General features: G+C 40.5%; 1 protein-coding gene across 4 annotated transcripts in view; it reads left to right on the top strand.

The window, feature by feature from the left end:
* The window catches only part of ROR2 (receptor tyrosine kinase like orphan receptor 2), a 224,794-nt gene that overhangs the window by 135,617 nt on the left and 65,411 nt on the right, over positions 1-23,766 (top strand). Inside the window, exon 1 of one of the 4 annotated variants that reach the window (XM_030567109.1) lies at positions 23,173-23,225. The exons of the other annotated variants lie outside the window; for them this stretch is intronic. The gene's annotated coding sequence lies outside the window, so the exon portion shown is untranslated. Of the gene's footprint in view, positions 1-23,172; positions 23,226-23,766 lie in introns of those variants that run through there. 4 annotated transcript variants of the gene reach the window in all.

The raw sequence follows: 23,766 nt of genomic DNA, 5'->3' as shown, positions 1-23,766 counted from the left end.
CTGAGATACACTAATGGACAAACACATAATTGAGCAGAGCACTTCTTAATTTATTAGAAATACAATGCTTATTCTGTCAGGAAAATCAGGTTAGCTGTTTCAGATAAATCTATACAAAAGGAGCACAGAAACAGAACAGAGAAGAACAGAGCCAGCAAAAGAATAAAACAAGGTCATAGGGGAATATATCCATCTTTTGAGTTTCTGGGTCATAGTAGTTTAAATATTTGAGAACCCATTCTAGGAGTAGTACAGAGTTCTTGGAGTTAGATCTTTGACCAGATCTTATCTACATACATGCAGCAGTATTGTAAATCACAAAGTCTCTTTCATGTCAGCTGCTTTGTAGAAAATCTGAGAACCACCGTGTAATGGAAAGTCCAGAGGAGCTTTTCAATGCATCCTAACGTCTTATCTCATGGCAGAAAGTGCAGTGCACACAAATAGTCATTCTGATCTTTTCAGACATGCATTTCGTCAGTCCCGCAACACATAACACTGATTAACATGGTATGTTTTTGTGTAATGCTTTGAACAGAATTTTTCAAATATTTTCCCAAAGTACACAAATTATATGGCAGAAATGCCCTCATATCTTTATTACAATGCCAGCACATACCCAGTGTAACAAATTACAGTCCCTCCCACCAAAAAGATCTCCATAATTTGACTAAAGTTTATTGTTTATATCAGAATGTAAACATTGGCCTCTGTCTATCCCCCAGTTAGGGACAATGAAATAGTTTGCAAGTTCACAAAATGAATAAAAATAACATCACTTAAAAAAAACCCCTCTGTTCTGAGAAATTTGAGTATGACAGCCTTAGAGATGAATTTTGTGTTGTTAAAACAGTTATTTTGGGGCGGGGCAGGTATAGTAAAGCTCCCTCATCCCTTCTGCTTTGACAGTATAATTCAACCTTGCATCTCTCTGAGTGATCATTTCTGACTGCTAAATCGTTGGCATCTCTACGAGACTGCTAACAAGTGCCAGTTATTGCTAGTTTTGATTGTAGTCTTTTGTGATGCAAACTCTTCTTTACTAGGATGTGGCCTGAGCTCTCATTACAGCCATCAGCTGCCTACTTTTTATTCCCAACCTCAGCTAGTGAACAGGTTTTAAAAATGTGAAACGTATTACTGGAGTGTTGGTGAGTTGCAAAGTTTTCTGACATTGGGAAGAAGAGTCCTTTGCTTTTTAGCCTCTTGTCAGCCAGCTACTCTCCCACTCTTTTATGATCCACCCTTTCCACTATCTTTATGGAGTTTGGTTGCTGCTGCTATGATCTCCTTCTTCATGTTCCTTATCTGAGCCTCAGCTCTGTGTGTGTATGCTAACCCCAATGTGTCGTCTTTCTGCCTTCCGGCAAACTCCTCACTGATTCTGCTGTACGGCCACACTATAGATTATGGAACTCACTTGGAGATGCACCATAATTCACAGTCGGATAGGTACAAGTACAGCTGGGCCTGAGACCACTCATGAAACTCAGAGAAGGTGACCAGGTGATATTTACAAACCAGGACAAACCCCCAGTTTCACAGAATTGACTTGAGCAGCTCTGGTGAATTGGGATGTCTGGCCACCCTAACTAGAAGTCTATTGTATTTCATTAATACCCTGAGCCATTCAGTAATCTCCTCCCTTGACATCACTCTTCCAATAAAGGATTTAAAATGTTTAGTTAATTGAGTAACCTGACTGGATTCATATTCCTAGGAGTTTTATAACAACTGAGATAATTTGCTCTTGAAACCTTTGCTGCATCCTAACCCCCTAAGCTTTCGCACTTTCCCTTGCACAAGATAACCATGCTGCGTCTACAAAGATCAGATACAGGGAGTGGGCCAATTTACGTGAAGCCTCTTTACCAGCAGAGATATTAACATCTCCTCCAAGGACCTACAGTCGCATAATCTGTTTAGTGCCTGGATATAAAGAAGTGCTACTGGTTCATGTATACTTTCCTGAATATTAGGTCTACCAATCTGTACCGTTTTCTATATCCAAGAGTTTAAAAGTGAACTATAACTAATATAAAGGAACTTGATTGCTTACATACTTGGAACAATTCCTTTGGCAGTTGCCCATAGCTGTTATAAAATGTTTGTTTGCAAGAGAGGTGGGTTGACATTTTCTGGTTCTTCCTTGTGTAATTTTATTGTAATGTATCACAGAAATAAGTATTACTTGTGCAAATATTTGCTTAAGGATAATGAAAACCACACCTGTCCTTTTTGTTAGGTGAACAGTGGTTATAAGTAAATGGAACAACTCTAAAAGTGACAATTAAGATGTGTACATGGATACCTATGGGATTTTAAAGCGCCCGTAATATATATATCTATATTTTGAAATGTAGACATTTTATTTAAATGCATTAAGATGAAATGCATATCTTCGCTCATTTTGTATTCTCACAGTGGATAATATTCTGTTTCACAAATGTCTTGAAAACAAAATCCCATTCAAATGCCAAAGATGAGTGAAACTGCATCATATTTCAGAACTGTTAGGAGTACTGTTGGGTGTATCTGGCAGTTGCTTGGCCTTGCTGTCTACTTTTGTGGACTTCATAATTTAAGGGTGGAACCAATCAATTTTACATGAGTAAATACTGCTGGGATATAATAGAGCACAGCTTGTTCCACTTCTGCATATGAATATGTTTAGAACACTTTTTTCCATGGACATCAATATTCATTGCTGTCATAAACAGATAAATTAAGAGTTCATAGAACAGAAGTACTTCATCTCTCTTTTGCCTGTAAAGGGTTAACAAGATCAGTGAGCCAGGCTGTCACTTGACCAGAGGACCAATCAGGGGACAGGATACTTTCAAATCTTGAGGGAGGAAAGTTTTTATGTGTGCTGTTTAGTGTTTGGTTGTTGTTCATTCTGGGGGCTCAGAGGGACCAGACGTGCAACCAGGTTTCTCTCCAGTCTCTCCGATACAGGCTCCTATAAGTTCAGAATAGTGAGTACTAGGTAGATAAAGCAAGTTAGGCTTATGGTTGTTTTCTTTATTTGCAAATGTGTATTTGGCTGGAAGGAGTTCCAATTTATATTTTGCTGAAAGGATTTTAATTTGTACTTGTATACTTAGGCTGGGAGGGTGTTCCCAGTGTCTATAGCTGAAAGACCCTGTACCTATTCCATTTTAAATTTACAAAGGTAATTTTTACTGTTTTTCCTTCTTTAATTAAAAGCTTTTCTGGTTTAAGAACCTGATTGTTTTTTTATTCTGGTGAGACCCTAGGGGACTGGGTCTGGATCCACCAGGGAATTGGTGGGGAGAAAGGAGGGAAGAGGGAGAGAGAGGCTAATTTCTCTCTGTGTTAGAATTACTGTCTCTCTCAGGGAAAAGCTGGGAGAGGAAGAGAGAAGGACGGGGGAAGATGCATTTTCCTCTCTGTTTTAGATTCAAGGAGTTTGAATCACAGTGATCTTCCAGGGTAACCCAGGGAGGGGAAGCCTGGAGAGGCAACGGTGGGGGAAAGGGTTTACTTTCCTTGTGTTAAGATCCAGAGGGTCTGGGTCTTAGGGGTCCCCGGGCAAGGTTTTGGGGGGACCAGAGTGTACCAGGCACTGGAATTCCTGGTTGGTGGCAGTGCTACAGGTTCTAAGCTGGTAATTTAAGCTTAGAGGAATTCATGCTGGTACCCCATCTTTTGGATGCTAAGGTTCAGAGTGGGGAATTAGACCATGACAATTGCATTTATTGAAATGAAGTAGCCTTAATTAAACTCTAGTAACACAATGGAAATGAGTGTTAAAACATGAATATGATGTTCCATGTTTGAATGTGACTGACTTCAAGATCAAATTTACTCAGTTTATTAGATTTTTTTTTGTTTTGTTTTCCTGATTTTCAGTCCTCACCTTGGAAACTAAAGGTCAAGATGTGTTCTTTCTGGCTTATGTTTCACCAACGATGGAAATTCTGTGATCAAAACTTCATAAATTATTTTATGAAGCTCACTATTCTAAAGTTGTGCTGCCTCTACAGTGGTAAGAGGAATTTAAAATAGTAAAGCGTGTTTTACACAGTAAAGGAAGCAGATACAACTATGCACAGGGAAAAGACCTTTTGAATAAGAAAGTGCCAGTTTTAAAATCATTTTCTGAGTTGAACTGCACTTTCAGTAGCTGTCACTTTCTGGATAGCCATTTACTTTGCCAATTTATTAATGTGACAGTGTGGTGACTTCTTTAAATGTTGCTATTAACACTAGATCATCATAATGTGATTACAGTTGAATGGCTTGTGATTAACATGAGTTGCAGTCATGTAACTGGATAATGAGTGATTGTAGGGGTTGAGGAAATCCCTGCCTGACTTAGGGAAAATGTAGCAGTTCAGCTCAAACTGCCAACTCTTTTGAAAACTCACCCACAAGTGCGTGTGCATGCACATGCCCACGTGCTGATTTAGGAAACTGTGCACTTTGCATTCAGGCAAGCTCAGCAGAAGACATTTTCTGTACATCAGTATGTTGTTGAAAATGAGCTTGTTGGCTAGTATCTGTGGAACTGTGACCAGATTTTAGTTTTGGTTGCATGCTGTCTACCCACTGAAAACTGCAAGTGTTTCCAGCTGGGTGCACTCCCACCATTCATTTAATTGCTTCAGTGTTTTATTTTGAGGAAAGAATAAAGCTCAGTAAATTTTGTCTTTTTGTAGTGTAAAAAAGGTTTTTGTTATTGCTCTACTGATTAAAATAAATATGCTAAGAGTAACTGGCAGCAGCTCTGTTTTAGGCTGCTGAGCTATGAATCATTCTGTTGCTTTTAAGGGAGGCTTATGAAGGAGAGGAGGAGGAGAAACAGGAATTTCTCTTGTGGAGATGGTTTATCCTTTCTCAGTTTTAATCAGAGAGCTCAGTCAGGCTCTTCAGTGAGAGAAGGAAACACTTGTCCTGTCTAGAACAGTTACACAGCATGTGAACCTAAGCTCAGTACTGAAAGTAGGCTGCGCGGTGTTGAGTTAAAAACTCATCCCCTTTTAGCTGCCCTGAAAACACAGAAGTGGTTTGATTGCTTGAGAGAGGTGCAGTGTGGCAGTTTCCGAAGCAGCATTCAAAGATTGGTAAATAAGAAATGCAGCACTGACCAGGCCTGAACAGGGAGTGAACCTGCAAGGTCCTTGTTCTTAATTTCTGAAGATAATACCACTAGTTCTAGTGCTCCAATATGTATGTGCAGGATTGTGGGATGTGCACTAAGAATAGTTTTTGTGTGCATTTCAAATTGGAAAGAAGGCCTGTTGAAAAGAGACTGTAATTGCCACCAAAATGTAATCGTTTGGGTGCAGTGAACCCAGACATGAAGAGGAGCTGACTGAAAAACCTATATAAATAAAATTCATTATTTTTTTTTCTGATTTTGTTAAAATTTTTATTTAAATTTTTTAAAATGTAGGAGTTTTGACCAGTTCTACTCCTGAATCCTCCCTACCTGAGAATTCAAATTCTATACACTAAACACTTTTGTTTTTATTTTTTTTTAAAAAAACAACCGTGACGGCTTGTGAAAGTTCAGATTGACTGAATGCAGACTGAGACAGAGGGTATGGCTACACTTGAAACTTTAAAGCACTGCCGCGGGAGCGCTGCCACGGCAGCGCTTTGAAGTGTGAGTGTGGTCGCAGTGCCAGCGCTGGGAGCGAGCTCTCTCAGCGCTGCACATACTCCACCTCCTCACGGGGATTAGCTTGCAGTGCTGGGAGCTGTGCTCCCAGCACTGCGGCACTGTTTATACACTGGCGCTTTACAACGCTGTATCTTGCAGCGCTTGAGGGGGTGTTTTTTTCACACCCCTGAGTGAGAAAGTTGCAGCGCTGTAAAGTGCCAGTGTAGCCAAGGCCAGAGTAATGCTGCAAGCTTCCCTGCTAATACACCTCTGCCCCAGCCCTGAGTCTTTATGCTATCACCGCCTTTGTCACATCACTGAAACAGTCAACAGTGATGCCAGTTAACATCAACGGCAATAGTACTTCAGTTTTTGTGATGAGAATACTTATGCTGTAGGAACTAGAACAGTTTGCTTCACCTAGACCACACAAATCCACCAAAATGTTAATGACATTTAGATGTTGCTGACCTGAATTCCATTCAAACTGGTGACATGTTTCACAGAGACTCTATCCCATTTTCCAGAGCCATCCAGTTTCACTCATATCTGTACAGTTATCTCTAGCAAGGGAGGGAGGTGGCCACCTTTTGTATAAGTAGAAGCTATAAGCAATAGTTGTATTTAAGCACTTCTCTTCACTAGAAAATTGTCTTGTTAGAACACCTCTTTGAAGAGTTATATTAACGAATGCTGTGTTAAACACAATTTTGCAATCTACAAATCCAGAACTGTTATGTTTAAACATCACGTCAGCTGGTCATGAGTGAACCTATGGTTGAAGTAAGGTTGATCTGCGAGCAGCTGATGTGAAGTTTAAACACAGTGGTCACAGTCCCATTGTGTTCGTTAACATGACTTTGCAAAGTTTGTGTTCTAACATGACCTAATTTTCTAGTGAAGACAAGCCCAAACACGGTAATATGGACACACATCTGCCAGTTTGTCTGCATGGAACTTGTCTAGCATTACCATGTCAGCTGATTTAAAAGAAAATAATTCTAAGCATCCACTAAACTATTTGAGAATAAATATTGTACTATAGTATATAAAATTTGAGAATAAATATTGTACTATATTGTACTGCATTAGGAAGTTTTGGGTACTCTGCATCTCTAAAAAAAAAATCACATTTTAGTTAGGTGCTTTAATTACTTCAAACAATATTTAACTTTAGGCTCACAGGATTGAAAATTTTAATGCTAATTTGTCTCTATTTCAAATTCTGTATTGGTAAATTAGAGATGGTAGTACTTACCCACCAATATTTCACCATTTTAAAAAATGCATTGAGTTTCTTGAGTGCTATATAATACTTTGCACTTGCTATTTTTAGGAGAATAGATTGACTAGCACTCAAGCCACCCCTTCTTTTCAGACTGATGTAATTTTATTTATTTTTGGAACATAGTTTCAAGATGTCGATATTAGGGCTGTAAAGCAATTAAAAAATTAATCACGATTAATTACGCTGTTAAACAATAATAAAATGGCATTTATTTAAATATTTTTGGATATTTTCTGCCTTTTTGAAATATTTGATTTTAATTACAATACAGAATACAAAGCGTACAGTGCTCACTTTATATTTATTTTTTATTACAAATATTTGCACTGTAAAAAAAATAGTGCTTTTCAATTACCTAATACAAGTACTGTAGTGCAATCTCTTTATCATGAAAGTTGAACTTACAAATGTAGAATCCATGTACAAAATGTCCCTTGATGCTTCAACCGCCATTCCAGAGGACATGCGTCCATGCTGATGACAGGATCTGCTCGACAGTGATCCAAAGCAGAGCAGACCGACACATTCATTTTTATCATCTGAGTCAGATGCCACTAGCAGAAGGTTGATTTTCTTTTTTGATGGTTCGGGTTCTGTAATTGCTGCATCAGTGTGTTGCTCTTTTAAGACTTTTGAAAGCATGCTCCACACCTAGTTCCTCTCAGATTTTGGAAGGCACTTCAGATTCTTAAATCTTGGGTTGAGTGCTGTAGCTATCTTTAGAAATCTCACATTGGTATCTTCTTTGCATTTTGTCAAATTTGCAGTGAAAGTGTTTTTAAAACGAACAGTGTGTGCTGGGTCCTCATCCGAGACTGCTATAACATGAAATAGGTGGCAGAATGCAGGTAAAACAGAGCAGGAGACATACAATTCTCCCCCAAGGAGAGCAGTCGCAAATGTAATTAACACTTGATTTTTTTAACCAATGTCATCAGCATGGAAGCATGTCCTCTGGAAGGATGGCTGAAGCATGAAGAGGCATATGAATCCTTAGCTCATCTGTCATGTAAATATTTTGCGACGTCAGCTACAAAAGTGCCATGAGTATGCCTGATCTCACTTTGGTGACATTGTAAACAAGAAGTGGGCAAAATTAGCTTCTGCAAATGTAAACAAACTTGTTTGTCTGAGGAATTGGATGAAGAAGAAGTAGGACTGAGTGGACTTGTAGGCGCTAAAGTTTTATATTGTTTTATTTTTGAGTGCAGTTACATAACAAAAAATCCTACATTTGTAAGTTGCACTTTCGTGATAGAGATTGCACTACAGTACTTGTATGAGGTGAATTGAAAAATACTATTTCTTTTATCATTTTTACAGTGCAAATATATGTAGTAAAAAATAATATAAAGTGAGCATTGTACACTTCGTATTCTTTGTTCTAACTGAAGTCAATATATTTGAAAACGTAAAAAAAATCCAAAAATACTTAAACAATAGAATACCAATTGAAATTTATTAACAGTGCAATTAATTACAATTTATTTTTTTGAGTTAATCGCATGAGTTAACTGTGATTAGTCAACAGATCTAGCTGATAACTTTCCAAAAGTTTAACATTATTGTAGCATCATAATTTATGGTAATCAGCCATCAAAATGTGAAAATGACTTTTAGGATAAAATATTTTTTCTTTGTCATTCTCAGCTGTGACTTATACTCTTTTTAGCCTACTTCCTATAACAGAGGGTCTAATGTTATTACTTTGGCCCTAATACAGGAGAGTACTTAAGCATATGCTTAGGTGTCTTCCTTGAATAAGGGTGTTTTTCTCATCTGGGGCCTTTAAAGCTTTCAGCCCAAGGCTGCACAAAGAATTGGTATTTTTGGATTTTAAATGATTTTTTAGGAACGAGCACTGTGCAGATTGTTTTCTCCTGATTGGTGGAGTGTTATACTCCTAAATCATGATTATTTTTAGTCTTTTGGTTGAGACTGTTTGTTTTATTTTCACAGCCAGAAGCAGTAAAATAATCAATCATGTAATAATGTCATGAATGATTGTCATGTTAACTTGATGTTCTTTGAGCTGCAGGTGTGTTCACTGCTGCTGCTGAGTGCTTTTAAGTTAAGATTTTACAGCTGAGGTGGAGAAGAGCTTTGTTTTCCAGAAGAATTTTTTTAGTATTATACTTAACCAATAATTACTGTCTGTTATGAAAGCCAGCTTGAGCTCCGTGACTTTCTCCCTCTCAAGGGGAAAAAAAAAAGTTTGAGTTTTTATATGTTCCTGAATATATTGACTTAGTGGTGTGTACTTTTGCTTCAGAGCTGTTTAACATCGATATAGTTTCTACATATGAAAAGATGTGTATTTGTGATACCTAGTCAACTTAGTGGTTCATAAGTTGCAAAAATCCCATATGACTTTGAAGAGTCTTCATGGCTTAAATGACTCAAGTGTTTTATGTCATAAATACCATAGAGTTTTATTATTAACTATTTGAAACATGGTTTTATTTGGCCCTGGCCATCTCTTTTTATTAATATTCACAAAGACTGTTTTCCTTGTCCATTCCTATTATGGGTATATAGACAATTTAGTTTCTCCATTTAGTATAAAAAAATATGGCCTGTATTAGTAGACAACCTTTATGGACTCCTGATGGTTTCCTCTACTGTCCTTTGCTCTAGCAAGTGTGTTTTCACCTTAATTCATGTTCTTCTCTTAGCTTTTATAGTTTCATGATTTCTAAACCAAACTCCTTTAAATGTTTCATTGAGGAGTAAGTCCTTGGCAATTCAGGACTTGTTTTACAGTTAGAACTCTGAAAATTATGCTAATTGCTGAACACTCCCTGTTTTCATGCCTGGATCTTTCTAGCTGTCTTATCTTAGGTGATTATAAATCCTCCACCCCGGTCATATCTGAGAACCTCACAATTTGTATCATATTTATTATTGTATTTATCCTCACAACACCCTATTTTACAGATGGGGGACAGATTTTGAAGTCAGTGGGAGTTAAGCATCTACACACTTTTTTGAAAATCCCACAAGGTGCCTATCTGCATCTCTAGGTGCTTAAATACCTTTGAAAATCTGGTGATTTAACCAGGGCCATTGAGGAAATCTGTGGCAAAGCAGAGAATTGAACTCAGATCTTCTATGGCCCAGAGTAGCACCCTGATCACTGAACCATATTTCTGTCTCTCAATTATAACAAAACCAGACAAGGTGGATTATACTCTACCTTTTTTTAAAGATCTTTTTGACTGACAATTTGTATACCATAGCTTAGCTTTTTCAGAAAAAATTTGTATCTGAAAATGGGAACTTAAAAATGAAACCATAACTACACTGTTGCTACAACGTTATAATAGTTTTTCAGTGAGGTTTTTACTCTGAAGGAGATCTGAATAAATATTCCATGTGTGTCTCCCATTTGACCTTTCATTTTTAAGATGCAAATATGAAATACAGAGCCAAGAATTTAAGTCATTTAATAGCTTAATTCATAAAATGTGAGCTATGTAAATGGAAGGGCAAAAGATTAATAGGGAGTTGGAAACGCTGCATGGTGTAGAACATGCATAAATGATATGAGGAGTCTGAATGAATCAGGTGATTTGCTGAACTCTGTGTATGAAGCTCTAGTAGTATTATTTTAAATGGCTGGATTGGTTCTGCATTTAACATTGACCTGATGGTACAGATAGAGGCACCTGGAGGATTTGTAGTATATCTACTTTTTACACATCTTCATTTTAAGGTTTTTCTTTTTGGAAGTGGGATAGGGTTTCCTGTGGAGATCAAGATCATTCCAGCTTTACGTAGATTCAGCTTTTTTTAAAAAAAACGGATATTACATTGAATAACATGTATTATCTCTTTTTTGGGGACATACATTTGATATTTGAGGATCAGTTTTCACACATAGGCAAATTAATATATCGTAATAAGCATAAGAGCACAAACATTCAGATTAATATATGTGTGCAGATTCCTTTTTTGAGTGCCTAGGTGTCAGTTTATGGGATGTTGAAGTCTATTAAGATGCACTCATTTGAAAATTGAGCACCCCCTATACAGAAATCCACCCTTGAAATCTTGTTTGTAGATAATACTGGAGAGGGTTGCATGAAGGTGATATAGCATGCATTGCTTGAAACCTTATTTTAATTTTATGCAAAAATTTCTGACCAAAAAAGTGAATGAATTAACCACTGTCAAGGTTGATTGGCCCCAAATGTAACCTAGCCCTCTAGTTCATTTATATTTTACTTCAATGTGTTTTTCTTATTTTCTAAAAATGAACCATATCAGTCCAGCAGTCATGAAAAACAGAACAAATTTAGTGAAGGAAGACTTATGTTAAGGGAACAAGTTTCATGATTCCAAGAAAGATGCTTATAAATAATGAGAATGACTTATATATATCTGGGCCCTGACCCTTGTAATATGTCTTCTTATTTAGATATGTGTTGAGGTTTAGTTAGTAGTAAGGTTGGCATTTCTCTTAAGGTATGTCTACACTATGAAATTAGTTTGATTTAATGGAAGTCGATTTTTAGAAATCGATTTGATACAGTTGATTCTGTGTGTCCCCACTAAGCGCATTAAGTTGGCGGTGTGCGTCCACAGTACTGAGGCTAGTGTCGACTTTTGGAGTGTTGCACTGTGGTAGCTATCCCATAGTTCCCGCAGTCTCCACCCCCATTGGAATTCTGGGTTGCGCTCCCAATGCCTGATGGGGCAAAAAATTGTCACGGGTGATTCGGTGTACATGTCATCAGCCCCTCTTTTTCCCAAGAGCAATGGGAAAAAATCATTTCTCTCCTTTTTTCCTGGGTTACCCGTGCAGATGACATACCACAGCAAGCCTGGAGCCCGGTCAGCTCACTGTCACCTTACGTCTCCTGGGTGCTGCTGATAGACGCGGTACGGCAGTGCTGCACAGCAGCAACTCCTTGCCTTTGCAAGTTGGCAAAGACGGTTACCAGTCATACTGTACCGTCTACTGCTTTGCAAGTTGGCAAAGATGGTTACCAGTCATACTGTACCGTCTGCTGCTGTCATGCTCCTGGCTGGCCTCGGTGAGGTCAGTTGTGGGTACCTGGACAAAAATGGAAATGACTTCAGATCATTCTCTTTTTAAGTTTTATGTAATGGAGATTCAGTTCTGCCTGAATATCATGCCAGCTGGAGGCTTCTGTCTCAGACTGCTCTCCCAGTCAGCAGCACTGCGCGGTTGCACCTACCCCAGCCTGCCCCTTGCTTCTATGACTCATGAAGCTGGACAGTAGTAAGGAGCAGTCCAACTATAGGCTGAGCAAGTGCAGAATCGTGGTTCATTATACTTCCTTGTAAGCCAACCGCCCTCCCCTTCCCCCTTTTATCTCTGCTTGTAGAGGCAATAAAGTCAGTGTTTCAAATTCATGCATTCTTTATTATTTCATCACACAAATGAGGGGGATAACTGCCAAGGTAGCCTGGGAGGGGTGGCGGAGGAGGGGAGAAGGGAAGGAAAAGGGCACTTCAATACTTGTTGAATGACAGCCTTCTGACCACTGGGGTGGAGTGGTTGAGTGTCTGGAGCCTCCACTCTCCCTTCATGTTCTTGGGCGTCTGGGTGAGGAAGCAGCTATGGAACTCGGGGAGGAGGGAGAGTGATTAAACGGGCTGAGCGGCATTCTCTCCAGCTGATGTTCCTGAACCTTCACCAGATGCCATGATCATGATCTGTTTGTTCCCACAGTAACCCATCCTGCCTCCTCTGATCTTCCTGCCGCCACCTCTCCTCATGTTCACTGGCCACTTTCCTATCGTGTTCTATTGTGTCCCTCCACACTTTCTGCTGAGCTCTTTCAGTGCAGGATGCCTGCATGAGCTCAGAGAACATTTCATTGCACATGCATTTTTTTCACTGCCTTATCTGAGAGAGCCTTTGGGACAGAGGAGGGAGGCTTGAAATATTTGCAGCTGCGAGAGGAAAAAAAGGAGAGAAGTATTTTAAAAGATGCATTTTACAGAACAGTGGGTATACTCTTTCACAATAAACAACACTATTCACATTACATAGCACATGTGATTTCGGTACAAGATCATTTTTTGCAGCTTATATTGAGTGCCTGCAGCTTTGGTGTTAGCGATCAAACATGCCAGGCAACAGAATTCGGCTTGCAGGTGGCCATGGTAAGCCATAGTCTTTTGGCTTCTGCAACTTTCATAACAGCAGTGCCCTCGGCCAATTGAGTTGTCCATTTAGGGCTGCGGTTTTCTTGTTAACATGCAGCAGCAGAAACCAAACTAACCCTCCCCTTTTCTCTGGGATGATGGCTTTAACCCACAGACAAACAGCCTAGTAGGAATGGCCACTTATGAATGTCCCCTTAATTAAATTCCCGTATTTCAACCAGGTTACCATGAACGATATCTCTCTCCTGAGGAGATAAAGAATGGATATTACCTGAATGCCAGCAAACACTGGGGCTTCCAGGCTTTATCATGCAATGATACCACATTACTTGCTATTAGCATGGTGTGGTCAAGTGTCCTACCATGGAGGACAGAATAAAGCTGCTGTCCCCAGAAACCCTCTGCAAAGGCTTTTGGAGTACCTCCAGGAGAGCTTCTTGGAGATGTCCGTGGAGGATTTCCACTCCATCCCCAGACATGTTAACAGAGTTTTTCAGTAGCTGTACTGGCCACGAATGCATCCCAAGTCCTCAGGGCAAATTAATCATTAAAAAACGCTTGCTTTTAAACCATGTTTTATATTTACAGAGGTACACTCACCCGAGGTCCCTTCCATGGCTTCATGGTCCAGGATACTGCCTTGGGAGGGTATTTCAGTCAGGGTGAGAAAAAGATCCTGGCTGTTGGTGAGAATGGTGTGCTGTGTGCTCACCTCAACCTCATCGTCGTCTTCCTCATCTTCCCCGTCTACAAAATCCTCAGGCATGGCGACTGAGAGTACCCCATCATCAGAGTCCACTGACAGGAGTGGGGTAGTGGTGGCAGCCCCCTATAGAATTGCCTGCAGCTCAGCATAGGAGCAGCATGTCTGTGGCTCTGTCCCGGAGCGTCCATTTGATTCTTTGGCTTTTCTGGTATGCTTGTCTCAGCTCCTTAAGTTTCACACGGCACTGTGAGTCCCTGTTGTGGCCTTTCTCCATCATGGCCTTGGAGATTTTTTCAAATATTTTGGCATTCTCTCTTTTGGAATGGAGTTCTGATAGCACGGATTTGTCTCCCCATATAGGGATCAGATCCAGTACCTCCCGTACAGCCCATAGAATCATAGACTATTAGGGTTGGAAGGGACCTCAGGAGGTCATCTAGTCCAACCCCCTGCTCCAAGCAGGACCAATCCCCAGATTTTTACCCCAGTTCCCTTAATGGCCCCCTCAGGGATTGAACTCACAACCCTGGGTTTAGTAGGCCAATGCTCAAACCCCTGAGCTATCCCTCCCCCCATGTTGGAGCTCTTTTTTGATTCTGGGACTGCATGGTCACCTGTGCTGATGAGCTGCATGGTTACCTGTGCTGATCAGCTCTCCACGCTGAGCAAACAGGAAATGAAATTGAAAAGTTCACGGAGCTTTTCCTGTCTACCTGGTCAGTGCATAAGAGTTCAGATTGCTGTCCAGAGCCGTCATAATGGTGCACTGTGGGATAGCTCCCGGAGACCAATACCGTTGAATTGTGTCCACATGAACCCTCATTCAAACTAGCAATGTCGATTTCAGCACTACCCCCCTCGCCAGGGAGGAGTACAGAAATTGCTTTTAAGAGCCCTTTATGTCGACAAAAATGGCTTCATTGCGTGGATGGATGCAGGGTTTTTTTTATTTAACACTGCTAAATTCGACCTAAACTCGTAGTGTAGACCAGGCCTGAAGTTAAACATTCCTCTATCATGTGAATTTGCTGGTTAGCTCTTGTTGAAGTTAGAGCAGGCTGACTCAAATTCTAACATTTTAATAGTGAAAGCTCCTATTGCTGTCAATTTAGCTTGAGCTCACGTTAAAAGATACTTTCCCTGAGGAATCAAAAAAATCAACTTTTACTTTGAAATAATTGTTTAGATAACTTCACAGTGTGCTGCGTGTGTTCTAAGAACTGTATGTAATGCCTCTGGCACCAAACAACTGAAACAAAAAGTATAGACCTTTTCCTCCTTTTTTTGTATTTTTATGTGAAATGACAACTGTCACAGAAAAAGTAGAGCTCCTAATCTTCTGTAACTATAAAAGCAGTGTACTGATCATGTAGTACTAACTGTATCTTTTGTGGACTGTTCACTGCTCTTTACAGGTTTGCCAAGCCTAGTTTGCAATTGGTTGCCAGGGGCTGAAGATGTTGGAAAAGGAATTTCAATGAAAGGCCCTGATACAGCAACCTAAATAGCCTGCTTCCCAAATCCAAAGTAATCAGATTGGCAGCTAAATCAAAGCCGACAGTGGGTCCTTTGTTTGGGGAGTTCTAGAGGTTAGTAATTGACAGAAGGTCAACAATGTTTTATGATGAAAAGAACAGAATATTAGGGGGTATTAAACTGAAGTTTTTTTTTCTTTTGGGAGTATTATATTATTGAAATAAAGATAGAACTTAAGTCAAAAGTTGACATAGTGAGTGGTAAAGGGGGTTGTGTTACTGTTTTAAATCTAGACAATTTCAGCTCCTGGATTAGTATATATTGATAAGTGGAAGGATTGGACAGAACTAAGATCTATGGTTTGGTCCTCAACCATAATTTAAAAATAATTCTTTTTAAATATAAAAATGGTTAGTATTTAAGAAGTGGGAGTTTATACGTAATCTGTTTTGGGGTTGTTTGTTTTTTTTTGTATATCTGATAAACATGCCATATAATAATGTTTATGGATGTAATCCTATTAAAAAATATATCAGCTCTATTTATTACAACTGATTTGCATATACTGAGATCCCTGAACTAAAGAAATAGTTAAATTCTGGAACGACTATTTAACTATTACTTTACCAGTAGCATATACCCTGTGATTAGACTTTTTGTTCAGAAATCACCAATTCTGTGTTAGTACTCATGCTATGGTAATCTTGCCTCTGCCTTACAGGATGTTTACTTCTGTGCCAGTTCATGAGGAGTCCCAAGAATTTTTATAAAAGGCTGCCTAAACTGTTTACTCCCCAAATCCCTGCCAAGTTGGCCACTTTTCCTCATGTTCTGTGACAAAAGAGTACATTCTGAAAGGGATGGAACTGATAGAGGAAGGGATAATACCACACTTAGCGTAAGGGTTGGTTTTTATATCCAAATTGAGCAAGGACAGTGATTTTTACACTACTGTTTTTCTTTCTGAAATTTGCAATGATGGCTGCATCCTTGCAAAGTATGTGCAAAAATACAGTCTGTTCTCTTATGTTTCCTTTTATTGAATAATTAATAGATTTTTAAAAAAATAAAATCTTTCTAACTACCTTAAGGCATACAAGCTCTTATGGAACTAAGAGATTTCGTATCTATGCAACCAACAAATATAGTACACACAATGAGCTAACGAAACTGCTAGAACCTAGTGATGAAACTTCCTGCTCTTCCAGATTTTATCAGTATACTTTAATTGCTTAGTACCAAAAGGTTAGGAGTTCATTTCACACACCTGTCTCTGAGTCTTATTCTTTATGACCAATGTATGCCTGTGTCTGTAGTCTTACTCTTTATGACCAATGTATAAATCAACCAATCCAAAGAGAGTAGTACCATCCGATGGTGCTATCTTTCAGATAAAGCATTAAAGATGAAATTATGTCTATCTTTCTTCTGTCTGTGGTTTCCTAAGGATCTGTTCTATAGGTCTGAGAGATTAATGGCTCCTTTTTCTGTGGGTCTGCATTTTCAAAGGGGGCTATTGACACTCTGGTTACTGAGTGCTCCACAGTAGCCATGGTGGTTTGTCTGACTTCAGTTAACTACATATTTACATACCAGCATGCTACTCAGCTAACATTTTAGCAATGTGAGTTGATACTATCGCAGCTAGGCTTCAGATCATGAGCATTTCTCTCCAAGTTAATTGTTTAATAATAGCTGTTTGCATACAGTTAATGTGATGGCAGTTCATCCTCCATCTGTTCTTTCATATCTGTAATCCTCATTGCTCATTTGCGTATCCATCCTTTGCTAGTTGATGTATGTGACGTTGCAGTCTATATGGTTTTATAAAAATATGCCAAAGAGTGAATATAATGTAACTGGAATATGCTTCATGCAAAAGGACTCTTGTAAGGTATCATTACAAAGCTTATAATCTACTGAGTATGATCATTCTATTTGTATAAATGTACCACTCTGGTATCTGAAACTAGAAATATAAAATATAACTGTGAGGGCCTATTATAATTATGCAAAGTGTGGGCATTAATAGTGGTTTGGATTCTTGATGGCTCCCATTAACCAGGATAATTGTCTGCAGATGGCTCTGTTTTACCTCTAAGTCTTCCTGTATGTCTGTGTGCTGGCAAGTTGACAGTGAAGTCTTGCAGTGACGTGTGATCATGTCACCTGAACTAGAATCCATCTTTAACCTGGTGCCTTTCCATTGAGAAGGAGGGGGTGGGAACCCAGAGAGGGACAAAGAATTCCCACCTTATGCAAAAGATATAAAGGAGTGGAAGAGAACAAAAGGGAGAGAGGAGCCATCATGAAGAATCCCCTAGCTACCACCTGAGCTGGAACAAGAGCTGCACCCAGGGGAAAGAATTGTGCCTAGGCCTGGAAGGTGTCCAGTCTGATGAAAAAACTTAACTGAAGCATCTCTGAGGGTGAGATTATCTGTCTTCAGCTTGATTAGACATAGATTTGGGCGTTTTATTTTATTTTGCTTGGTGACTTACTTTGTTCTGTCTGTTACTACTTGGAACCACTTAAATCCTACTTTCTGTATTTAACGAAATCACTTTTTACTTATTCATTAACTCAGAGTATGTATTAATACCTGGGGGAGCAAACTACTGTGCACATTTCTCTATCAGTGTTACAGAGGGAGAACAATTTGAGTTTACCCTATATAAGCTTTATACAGGGTAAAAGGGATTTATTTGGGTTTAGACCCCATTGGGAGTTGGGCATCTGAGTGTTAAAGACAGGAACACTTCTGTGAGCTGCTTTCAGGTAAACCTGCAGCTTTGAGGCAAGTAATTCAGACTCTGGGTCTTTGCTGAAGCAGACGGGAGTGTCTGGCTCAGCAAGACAGGGTGCTGGAGTCCTGAGCTGGGATGGAAAGCAGGGGTAGAAGTAGTCTGGGCACATCAGATGGCAGCTCCAAGCGGGGTTCTGTAATCTAACCTGTCACAACAAACTTGAGTTTTGTTGCGGACACAATGGCAAAATGAGGACAGACACATTCATGGAATAAACAGCTGGTCACAATTTTTAATGTATTTTAACACAGTGGAGGGTCACTACCTGTCCATCACTCATACTCTTTTATAGCAACTATTTAATAGGTTGCAGTGAGGGGGTTACATGCTCCTTACAATATAATCCGTAACTTGGGGTTGGTTCTCCTCAGCCTACCTACTGGGATTTAACTTACTCTTGAGTTCTGGCATCCTCCTCCCTGCAAGGGGGACCTTGGCTCATGAGGGCCACAAGGTCTTACTTTATCTCATGAGCCCCAAGCCCATCACCAAAATATTTTACCTCTGGGAACCATTCATTTTTCTTTTAATGCACTGGAAACCAGCTGCAAGTTGTGATGAATTAATAACTCAACCTGAATACCTCAGTTAGGTACTAAATGCATTCCTGCTTAACCCTCTGTGGCTTGTAGATACTGGGAGAAAGGCGGCAAACTCCATGGTCCTCTGTCAAATTCCTTCCTGACCCCCAAATGGGCAATGGGCTAGACCACAGCATCTGTCAGGTTGGCTTCCCATTCCTAGGCCAGTATGGGTAGAGTAGGGTCGCTGGAATGGATCTGAAAGAGGCTCCACGTGGCCCATGTACTAGGTTAAATGCTAGGAGCTGGAGCATGCTGGCACCCTTCTCCCCTCAGATGGCCAACAGGGGATCAAGACTCCCATAAGGGAAGGAGGAGCTATCTGGTATCCCTCAGTAAGGGCTTGTCTACATCAGAAAGTTGCAGCGCTGGTGAGGGAGTTACAGCGCTGCAACTTTGAAGGTGTACACATCTGCCGGGCACCACCAGCGCTGCAACTCCCTGTTTGCAGCGCTGGCCGTACTCCCGTTTTGTCTCGGGTGTAGAGGATCCAGCGCTGGTGATCCAGCGCTGGTAATCCAATGTAGACAGTTACCAGCGCTTTTCTTGACCTCCGTGGAAGGAGGAAGCCTCTGGTAATCAAGCTGGTTTCCTTTCCCGGTTTGCTCTCTCGGTCCCGGAGCCAGCCAGCAAACCGCAGGGAAGGAGACCTGCTTGCTCGGAGTTCCGGGACCGAGAGAGCAAACCGGGAACGCCGCGGTTTGCTCTCTCGGTCCCGGAGCCAGCCAGCAAACCGCAGGGAAGGAGACCTGCTTGCTCGGGGTTCCGGGACCGAGAGAGCAAACCGGGAACGCCGCGGTTTGCTCTCTCGGTCCCGGAGCCACCCAGCAAACCGCAGGGAAGGAGACCTGCTTGCTCGGGGTTCCGGGACCGAGAGAGCAAACCGGGAAAGGAAACCAGCTTCGCCGCGGTTTGCTCTCTCGGTCCCGGAACCCCGAGCAAGCAGGTCTCCTTCCCTGCGGTTTGCTGGGTGGCTCCGGGACCGAGAGAGCAAACCGCGGCGTTCCCGGTTTGCTCTCTCGGTCCCGGAACCCCGAGCAAGCAGGTCTCCTTCCCTGCGGTTTGCTGGCTGGCTCCGGGACCGAGAGAGCAAACCGCGGCGTTCTCGGTTTGCTCTCTCGGTCCCGGAACCCCGAGCAAGCAGGTCTCCTTCCCTGCGGTTTGCTGGCTGGCTCCGGGACCGAGAGAGCAAACCGCGGCGTTCCCGGTTTGCTCTCTCGGTCCCGGAACCCCGAGCAAGCAGGTCTCCTTCCCTGCGGTTTGCTGGCTGGCTCCGGGACCGAGAGAGCAAACCGCGGCGTTCCCGGTTTGCTCTCTCGGTCCCGGAACCCCGAGCAAGCAGGTCTCCTTCCCTGCGGTTTGCTGGCTGGCTCCGGGACCGAGAGAGCAAACCGCGGCGAAGCTGGTTTCCTTTCCCGGTTTGCTCTCTCGTCCCGGAACCCCCCTTGAAGCCGCCCAACAGCGCTGCAGTGTGGCCACATCTAACACCACTTGCAGCGCTGGTTGCTGTAAGTGTGGCCACTCTACAGCGCTGGCCCTATACAGCTGTACTAATACAGCTGTAACAACCAGCGCTGCAAAATTTTAGATGTAGACATGGCCTAAGTATCTTCCTTCCCTCTTCAGTGCCAGCCCCATCCAGTCTTCCACCCACTGAAGTGAATGAGTGACATTTTTTGGTAAAGTTGTGCAACACTGCTGGAATTACATGAAGTCTGGTGTTTTTGTCACATCTGAAATGAATGTAATCACATACAGCTAGGTCTGATCTACCAGCAGTTATCTACTTGTAAAGAAACTGTAGCACAAACATAAAAGTCATGCATCTGAAAAGATCCAGTAGGTCTGCTCCTCTATCGCTACCAATTAAAGTACTGGGTGACATGGCAGCCACCCAGTTACAGATTCTCCCCCTAGTTGTAATAGCAGGAATATCTAAACCATGGCCTTAAATGCATAATAGTTTTAATTCTGTTTACAATATGAGGAATAGCTTGATCCTTCAAGTTTTAAAACCGTTTATTTTCCAGACTCCCAAGAAAATTAATTTAGGAACACAGATACGATATACCATTATTGCTGTTACTTTTATTTTTATTTGTAATTATTGTTCATATGCTTAGTAATAAATATACTGTGAACTCTGCAGGAAATCAGTAAAGAGCTTTGCCACCTCAAGGAATTTACAGTCTAGAATGGTCAGACAGAATGCCCTGGAAAGAAATAAACTGAAGGCTTTTTGTTCAGTTCATGTGTGAATGATGGTTTGACAAATGCATGGGAAGAAAGGAAGAAATGAAAGAGTAGCAAAGAAGAAGGGGAAAATGGTACATCAGAGCTGGGATTTTGACACAGCAGAGTGGGGAAGGGATGCATTGACACACAAGGTCTGAGATGTAGGCTGGAGAAGAAGTGTGTGAGGTCTTGAAAGGACTACCAGCGATGTAGACATGATGCAGAGATCACAAGGAAGCTGGCTCCCTCTGCCATAGCAATCCAGGGATTGAATGAGTGAGGGATACATCATGATCATTATCTGTTTTAGCTCAGCACTGTGAATCCAGTCCTATCAGAAGAGAATGTATTAAGATGACAGGAATGTAAAATTATGAAGAATTGAGATAAGCAGTCAACAGGAATGGAGAAGCTGGTGCATGAACTCTTCCTCTGAGCACCTCTCTGCACTTTTGAATCAGTGGTTCTCTCATATTGTTTAATTTAAAGGGAAAAAGCTTTCCATGTGCAAAATGACTTATTGGCAGGTCTGATCCAGAGGCAAGTACAATGTAAAATCTTTGGAATATTTCATGTTGAACACAGCTCTGTTTTGCTTTAACTCTTAGTTCAGAAATATCAGGGTTAGAATTAGGGCTGTCAATTAACACACTCTTAAACAATAATAGAATACAAATTTAAATTTATTGTAAATATTTTGGATGTTTCTACATTTTCAAATATTGCTTTCAATTACAACAGAATACAAAGTGTACAGTTCTCACTTTATATTATTTTTGATTAAAATATTTGCACTGTAAAAAAAACAAAATAAAGAGTATTTTTCATCTCACTTCATACAGATAAATACTTCAGTGAAATCTCTCTATCATGAAAGAACAACTTACAAGTGTAGAATTATTTTTTTACATAATTGCACTCAAAAACAAAACAATGTAAAACTTTAGAGCCTTCAAGTCCACTCAGTCCTACTTGTTCAGCCAGTAGCTAAGACAAACAAGTTTGTTTACATTTACAGGAGACTATGCTGCCCGTTTCTGATTTACAGTGTCACCTGAAAGTGAGAACAGGCGTTCACAGGCACTGTTGCTGGCCTTGCAAGGTATTCACGTACCAGATATGTTAAACATTCATATGCCTCTTCATGCTTCTACTTCTAGACTTCTAAAATTTTACATTGTTTTGTTTTTTGAGTGTAGTTGTATTAAAAAAATTCTACATTTGTAAGTTGCACTTTCATGATAGACATTGCACTGCAGTGCTTTTATGAGGTGAACTGAAAAATACTATTTTGTTTTTTACAGTGTAAATATTTGTAATAAAGAATAATAATTTCTCCCTCTCGTCTTCTACACTCTCCTCCCTTCCACTGTGAGGCACTGTACACTTTGTATTCTGTGTTGTAATTGAAATCAATATATTTGAAAATGTAGAAAAACATCCAAAAATATTTATAATAAATTTAAATTGGTATTCTGTTGTTAGCAGTGTGATTAAAACAGTGATTAATTGTGATTATTTTTTAATTGTTTGGCAGCCCTAGTTAAAATTTAGCATTCATAATAAATATGGTTTAAAAAAGAAAACTTTCAGATTAGAATATTTAAAAGATAAAATGTTTCTTTCATTAAAGCGACGGTTGAAAATGGCAGATCTGTTTTGGACTTATAATTTACAGCCCACACAGGATTTTTCAGTTTTAACATTGCTTAGTCATGGAGACTTTGCTGGTATATACTGTCTGTGGTTTGTAATTATTTTCTGATAAGGCACATCTGGAGACAAATGTTTTTGCCAGACATAAACATACCAAGCACAAGGAGGAATTACATAAAACTATTATTAAAACGTTTTAAAATCAGCAGATGCTTTTGTCTCTTTCCATTATAATGTGAGAGTTAAAAAACTCCAACTAGGGATGTGGGTGTAGGAAGAGAGAGACTGCTGTGCGAGCTCTCTCTCTCTCTCTCTCTCTCTCTCTCTCTCTCGGCTTCTCGTGTTTGTCACTTTTGAGAATCCCACTTAACTGATAAACCAATGGAAAACATAGGAAATAAAGTTGAGCATAGATCAATAACATAAAAGAAAATAGTCAAAGACACTTAAATCATTGCATGGGCATTGAAAATTACATAGAGGAGTGTGAGTGTAGGTAACTCCACTATGTATCATAACTGAGCCTGTCCAGTTTTATAAATAAAAATTTGTCCTGTTCTTTTGTAATTCCCAGTGTACTCCGATCACTTGAAGAAGTCATCAGTTGAGAGCTTAACATTGAGAGTAGGCTGGGTTTATGCACATGTGACTCAAAAACCCGCTCATCAGGATTGTCACACTCTGCCTTCCACTCCAACTCTTGGTATGAGACCTTGCCTTTGGCTTCACTGTGCCAAAAAAAAAGAAGGAAAAAAGAAAAAAAGTGTGTGTGTGTGTATTTTTACAGCAGAATAATTAACATACATTAGCTGTCCCACTGAACAAATCCTAGTGGAGACAAGGCAGTGTAATTTTTACCTAAGTAGCTAGATGAAGTGAACCACAGGAGAGAGTCTAGGATTATGAAATACTTTGGCTTGGATCCACAAAGGCACTTGGGCACAGTGAAAGACGCTGGAATCCTCAAAGCCTGAGTTAAGTGCCTAGGCTCCCGATACAATGCGTGGGGGGGAGAGAGGTGCTTGAGAATGGGAGCCATAACGGCCAGCCATGCTAGCCAATGGGAGATGCCAGGGAGGGGTGTTCCCAAGCCCCACGTGCTCATGGAGTTCAGTGCCCAGTATCTGAGCTGCAGGGAAGCATCTATCTCGGTTTGAGCTGGGAACCCCTCTGGTGGAGGTAGTGGCTGAGCCGTTTCTTGCGAGAAGTAGTTTTAGTGAAAGCAGCACTATAACTGTACCTCT

This window comes from Gopherus evgoodei, chromosome 6 (assembly GCF_007399415.2).
Source record: "Gopherus evgoodei ecotype Sinaloan lineage chromosome 6, rGopEvg1_v1.p, whole genome shotgun sequence".
NCBI classification, from domain to species: domain Eukaryota; kingdom Metazoa; phylum Chordata; order Testudines; family Testudinidae; genus Gopherus; species Gopherus evgoodei.
The sequence above is the reverse complement of the archived record's forward strand: the minus strand, read 5'-3'. Positions and strand labels throughout refer to the sequence as shown.